We start from the raw sequence: 7,319 nt of genomic DNA, 5'->3' as shown, positions 1-7,319 counted from the left end.
TTACAAATGGAGTTGCTTTCCTAATTTCAGCCCTGTATACTCTTTTCTATAGCAGTAGTGCCCACACATATTCCATATTTAATGGTGTGCAATCACATGTACCATATTAACTAAATCAATCCCACATTATAGGAAATCCAGGTGGTTTTTAATTGTTTTAATATGTTAAAACCTTTTGACAAAATACTTTTATAAAAATACTCATAAATACATGATATTTTCAGAGGATAGATTCTACAAAGAAAGATTGCTAAGACAATAGGATTTCTTTTCTCCTTAAAATTTGACAATGAGTTATCAAATTACCTTCACAATAAAACGTATGCTCATTTTGGCAGCACATGTACTAAAAGTGGAACGAGACAGAAGATTAGCATGGCCCCTGCCCAAAGATGATACGTAAATTCATGAAGTGTTGCATATTTTAATGGGTAAATGAATGAAGAGGAGAAATGGGGAGAGAATGCAGTCAAGAATTCATTGTACATATTGCAAAGTAAGGGAATATATATATGTATGTATATATATATTTTTATATATATATATATATATATATGTACAAAGTCTATACAGTACTTACAAAGCAGAGGAAAGAGTGGGTTGGGGTGGGATGGATGAGAATGTTGAGAGACATCATTCAAGACGCGTTGTATTCATTGTATTCATAAACTGCTTTTCTAAATGGCAACTCCTTTGCACAATTATTTAAGTAAACAAGAATATACAAAACTTACATAGTCATTCATAATTTTTTGTTTCACCCTTCCTATCAAAGACTAGGTATTACCCTTCGCTTTCATGTTTGGAACCAGATCAGTGGGGGAAATGGCATTTTTACCTTTTATCTTTTTTATTATTTTCAACCCCCGACAAGGCTGATTATCTTTTCATGTGGTTATGAGCCAGTTCCAATTTTATACCAGGTTGATAATCTTTCCTTATGAATTTCTAAGAATATTACTTTTTCCCCCTGAGATGATCGTATGAGTGTACATTTTCATCCAATGAATAAAATGATGTTTTGGTAAAATTATTTATCCTTTTCCTTAAGGGGGACCCACTCCTGAAATTGCCTTCTGAAACATTTCAATAAGAAACCTCTGACAGAATTTCCTTCCCCTCAACCCTCTTTTCTGTTGTCTTTTTCAAGGGCACATAGTGAGAACTGTGGACTCCTGTTATTTTCAAGATTAATAGACTCAGGGTGCGAAAGATGCAACATTCCAAGCATGAAGAGTTATTAACTAGCAGCAGCGTTTTGAGGAATGTTCTCACATTCCAAATGCTTCATTGCTTCATTGAATAGTGATCACGGGAAGCTCACGGGGAGGCAGATGTTTGCTTGCACATATTACAAATGCAAACAATTATTCCCAAGGTGAACATCGAGGAATTTTAAAAAGCACACACAAAATTCTCTGATGAAAAGAAAGAAATGATTGCACTGAATTTGAAAAATGATCTCTGTCTAGGAGTTGTTCTTTCGATCCACAGCTACTGAGTAGTAAACACAAAATGTGTTGGATGATGAAATGAGAATTGAAAAACCAAAACAAGTGTGTCCACATAGTCGTTGCCCAAGCATGACCACCCTGAGAGAACAGTCTACATGCAAAACGTCATCTTGATCGAAATGGTAAATAGAACTTTGTCATATCACACAGCTGATACGGGACTTTGGTTTTGAGGTAGATGGGTGATTATTCTTAATTGAAGGTGTTTGCTTTTCATTCATCGGCTTGATAAGGACAACAATCTCCCCAAACAGAAAAGATTCCAAACACACATCATTCTAATATTTTCAGATTCTCAAAGTAACTGACTGTTATTCTTTCTTCTGTGTTGACTTAGACCAAAACACCAAAACATTTTTTTTCTCCAAATCCCAAAACAAGGATGATCATGTTAAGAAAACAATTTTTAACTCAATAGGCAGTTTATGTTGCTTCTCTTCTTCATGTGACAAATGTTCATGCCTTGTGAAAGGAAATAAAGGCATGTTACATCAGAGCACATTCCACATTGGCCTCATACCGTCGCACTTTGGACTATCTATATTCCAAGGGCTGGAATGGAGAGAACATGCCACTTTCGTAGGTGAACTCCTGAAAGACCAAATAGACAAACGACTCCTACTCACATGACCAAAGCATCTCTTCCCAGCTCCTTGTTTTACTGTGCAGATTCTCCATCCTTATCTGATCCTTCAGCGGCACTCTGGGTTTGGGGCTGCAATGGTGGCCTCTCTCTGGAGCAAGTGGCATTTCAGTGTCCTCTGAGCCTCTGAGTCAGCTGACTTGCACACCCTCACTGCCTTTACCTCCCCCAGCTGCTTCGGACTCAGCCCTGCTACTCTGGTCTCCAGGGAGCCTGACCTGCTGTAAGAGAAACCAGTAGAATCCGAGGACCAGCATTTGCCCCATTTGAAAATATTAATTCTGTGATATTTTCACCTCACATTTTTATGAATTCCAAATTAATGTTGGCTTGACATAGTCCACTGGTGCATTTCAAGTACACACAGAACACCAAGTGAATTGTTATTACTCCAAGGGTTCAGAAAAGAACTTGTGGTTGTTCTACAGGTATATTATTAAATCAGGAGTACAGGATAATAAAGGACACTGCCTACCTTTAAGGATTTATATTCACACCTTGGAAATCCTTTGGGGGTAAATAGAAAATTATAATAATCCAGTATCAATGGCAGAATGATACCATTGCATCTTATCTTTGTTTCAGTTCTGCTGGTTGTAGCTGAGAAAAGAATATACATTGAGTCCAGGACAATATTGATATTTTATGGCATTTTTCTACACCATACAGGTCTGTTTCTGGAGGCCTTAGCCTCATGAATCTTATAGCGATGACACTGTTTTGTTGCTAGTGGGGCAAGAGCCAGAGTTAAAACAATTTTAAGCCCTTTCTCTTAATTGCCTTAGTGTTCTCAGTGAAGCTCCTTAAAGTCTCTCATCCTTAGTTCCTTTGTCTTTAAAATGTAATTATTCCCTCACCTCAGGGTGTCATTTATGAGAATAAAATATGAGCAGATGATATAACTAAGAGAAGTCGAGAATATCTGCACAGTCAAATGCTCATAGTGTTTCTGTTTTTATTGGCATATAGTAACCACACAAAGGGATTCTGTCATGATGTTTCCATGTAGACATAGTACAAACTTTGATTCAATTCACCCCTCTAATACACCTCTTCTTCAGTTCTATCTATTATAACTGGCCTCTGATTGGTTGTTGGTTTCCAAGTATTTATTGACTTGTCTATTCTTTTGGGGTGCTCTGGTATAAATTGACCCTAAAACGTTGAAATGAGTCTGAAAAGATCAAGCTCCCGAGAATGGGCATCCGGAACCTTCTTCTGTTCCTGGCTCCCAGCCGTTCAGCAACACGGCCCTGCATCACCTGGCTGAGCCACAGAGTGAATGCACCTTTGCCTTCACACCTCTGTGCTCCTTCTGAAATCAGGTTTATCACCCTAAATGGAATCATCAGACTGGTGATAGCCTTTTCTATTTCCAAGGCTGCTTAATTTATTCCACCTAACTAGCCACTTTTGCCCACAGGGGAAATTTATGCAAGAGCTCAAGGTTTGATCTTCCCTGTGGAGGAGGACAAAGGCGAAAAGTCACAGCCAGCGCTCCTGAGGGGGGCTACAGGAGAGGACACCTGCAGAAAACCTGACTTAAGGATTAGTGGAGCACACATCTGTGCCTCACACGCCTCCATGCTAATGAAAATAAGGCATCTTGAATCGGTTTCAAACTTGATTTTCATATGAAATCCTGATCTTTCTGTTATTCTTATTTTTTTAATCTCTCAGTTGCCTTAGGTCACATCATGCCTTAAGAAAATAAAAGGCTTCTGAGTCAGGCAGTATTTATAACAGATGTCAGTTCACACTACGCACCCTAAAGAGATGCCAACTACACCCTGGGCAGTGAGAAATGAATGCTTCCTGCATCCAAGGAGACAAACATGTCCAAAGGGCTACTCTAACAGATCTGACTCCATGCTTGCAAAGTACTCGAGAGGATGCAACAACAAAAGGTAGATGTACATTTCAGTACCCTAGGAGTTCCTTTCTGTCAATCAATGGCAGGAATTTACTTTGAGGATATCACCTAAAGGTGTTTTTGAATCACTGGACATTTGGAGTCCTAGTTTGAAGCATGCATTTAATGGAAGAGAAATGTTTTAAAAAGCTTTCTAATCATTTGAAGTTGTTGTTCTGAAAAATAACATTTCAAAGTAATAGAGCAATGCCTTGCAATTTAGAGTTTGGTTGGAGCTTAGCCACCGTGGGTGAATTGTTTCACAAATGTATAGTATAGCAACAAGAGAACAGAAGCCACCCTGCCCTTACATGGACAATATCTCCTGCCATTGTGTGATACTTAATAGTGAAGAAATAATAATAAGAGGAAACGTCCCTTTCAAGGTTAGAAAAAACATACAATAAAATTCTCTGGAGTTAAAAATAAGCTACATAAAACTTCATTGGTTAGTATTTAGAAGTATAATCATCAGAACTGAATTAACAGAATTAACAGAACTGAAGGTTGGCATTTTGTTTGAATTTTACCTAACACAAATACACACCCACACATACACAGATACATAAACACACATACAAACACACAGTCAGACATACACACACACACACACACACACACACACACACACACACAAAGTACAAATGCAAAGGAGGTTTTAGAACAGGCTTTAAGTCACAAGGAGGAACCCAAAACACAAAGAGGGTAGCAAAATATACTGGGAAACTGCATCCTAACCTGACAACCCGGAAGCATTTTCAAATTTCAGCACCTATTTATGTCTGTGGGAGAAGCTCCGAATCTGTGTATCATTGCGGATTGTACTTCAGTTTTATTTAGAATTTTGCACTTCTATTCCTACAGTTATGATTTGCACTAACTCCCTTAGGAAGTCCCAACTAATTTAGTCTTATAATTGCTCTTGTAAAAGAGAGCACTCACTGTTAAGACCAGACTCTATGGTTACGCTCAGAAATGCACGGGACATCTGTATTCTTAATGTAAACTACCTATAAGCTTCAAGATACGTGTGTGAATGTTTTTCTTTTCTTATTTTTTCCCTACATCACTTTATCACATACTTAGTGGTTTAGAACAACAGCAATTTATTATCTTGTATCTGTGGAGGTCAAGAGTTCTAAATCAAAGTGTCACTTGGGCTGCTTTGCAGACTCTAGACAGAATCATCTCCACAAGTTCTGGAGATCAGCATCTTTGGGGTGGGCATTATTCTGTCTACCATGAAACTATTAATCCCATGTTGAGATAAGGAAACCGAAGGTCAGAAGAGTGAAATCATTTCACAGAGAAACAGGGCAGCCAACTCTTGCCCTGGTAAGAGCTAATTCAGTATGAAATCTTAATGTAGAAGCTAACACTGTTTATTGCATACACTTTCCCCACCATCAAACATCTGCCCGCCTTCAATTCGCCCATCTATCCACCCCCCCCACACACACTGTGGGTATGAAGATATTTAGGGAAAGATAAATTATAAATAAACCTCAACCCAAGCTCACTTCAAGACTAGAAACTTCACACTGTCAGTATATAGCATTTTCAAAGCAACACATTCCCAAATAAAGAGGTTTCTGTGGGCTGATTATAGCTGAAGTTATTAGGGGGTGTTCGCTTTGTATGCTGTTGGACTTTCTAAGATCTGTATGTTTATCCTATCCTTGTCTGTATCCATCTTCCTTGAAGACCTAGCTATAAGAACCACAGTTCAACATGCTACATTTCTATTTCCCAAGAGGTCAATTGTCCTTGATTTTCGTGTGCTCATTTTGACTCATGAGTGTGCAGTAGGTGCAGCATTGACAAAGGAAGGAGCCATGCTTGACCACAGAGACATGGAACCATGTGAGCTGTGGAGAGGAAAAGAGAGCAGCACTGATCTCTACAGAGCACTGGTTATAGCTTGTTACATGCATGAACTCATCAAATCTTACATCAGCCCATTGCAGTAGACAAAGGCCGAGAAGGGTGAAACGGAATTTTCAATGGGGGCCCATAAATGTCAGGTTGGAAGGAACATCGCACTAAAAAAAAAAAAAAGAAAAAGAAAGAAAGGTAATTGCTTGAAGACAAAGCACCTGGCAAGTGGAGGCAAACTAAAACTTTTCAGGAAAAGCTACTCACAAATTCCTGCAATGCCACACAGGCGACTAGATTTGAGTTTGTATTCCAAAATTTCTTCTAAGACCTAAACCAATTCCTTAAGCTCCAAATGGATATTTGATTTCAAACGTGCTGTTTCTTGATGCAGAAATAGTAGTGGAAGATAATGAAAGGGCTAGGTCTGCATGCCAAAGTTGTCATCTGAAAAAGCAGCACCTGAGCTCCAAAGAGGAGGGAATGCAAGCAACTGTAAAATATGGAATAGACAAACACAAATCGCCGCCTTCAGAGTGGAAATATGAAATCAGAAACCCAAATCTCCACTTAAGAAGGAAATTATCTTTAATTAAAAGGAAACTATGAAGAAATCATTCAGACCTAAAACACTTGGTTTATTCAGGTTATGCGTGCTGTATTGCCTTGTCTGAGCTGATGCGAAAGCTGGATAGAGAATATTTATGACCCAGAACACTAATAAATTGCCTATTCTCTGACTAATGAATTTGAGGGAAAGGTAGCAAATAAGATTAAATTTGATGGTGTTCTGTCATTTACCACAACTTGCAAATTTCCCAAGATGAGTTTTCTGAATTCAGCTAAAGGAGAGAATGGCTCTAGTTTCAAATTATTTGACCACATTAGGACTGTTTCAATGCCAAACCTTACATGGGCTCAAAAATATCTATGAAGCTTCTGAAACTGTAGCCTAGTGCATAGCGTATGCAATGAAAGTGTAAGTGCTTTGAAATTTTGCGATCAGAAAACGTGTCTGTCAAGAAAAACCTGTGGTTTTCAGCAGCGTAGCCTACCAGTCCTTTCTAGCATAAATCAATATATAAAGAGTCCATTTGCTTTTTTCCCCCCTTATTTTTCTTATGATACCTGGACCTCACCTGTGTGTTTCTGCTATGGTATGGGCAAACTTTGAGTGTCTGCCAAAGGAGCACAGGTGTATAATTAGGCCCCAGAACAATGATAATGAATGCGTTGTGGGTTATTAAGAGGTGGGGCCTAGGTGCTTAGGTTATTGGATCACTTGAGGGTGTGTCTTCAAAGGGTCCAGTGGGACCACAATCTTCCTCTCTTCCCTCTGTGCTCTGAGCTGTATTGGTTTTTCTCTCCACAGGCT

General features: G+C 38.8%; 1 non-coding gene across 1 annotated transcript; it reads left to right on the top strand.

Annotated features, from left to right (window-relative positions):
- The first annotated feature begins 322 nt into the window (after nt 1-322).
- LOC122119482 lies at nt 323-427 on the top strand. Its single transcript, XR_006149572.1, has one exon. It is a non-coding gene; the product is annotated as a U6 spliceosomal RNA (small nuclear RNA).
- Nucleotides 428-7,319: the final 6,892 nt, after the last annotated feature.

The sequence above is a fragment of the Dipodomys spectabilis genome, unplaced genomic scaffold, assembly GCF_019054845.1.
Source record: "Dipodomys spectabilis isolate Male_0828 unplaced genomic scaffold, ASM1905484v1 ptg000169l, whole genome shotgun sequence".
Classification (NCBI taxonomy): domain Eukaryota; kingdom Metazoa; phylum Chordata; class Mammalia; order Rodentia; family Heteromyidae; genus Dipodomys; species Dipodomys spectabilis.
The sequence above is the reverse complement of the archived record's forward strand: the minus strand, read 5'-3'. Positions and strand labels throughout refer to the sequence as shown.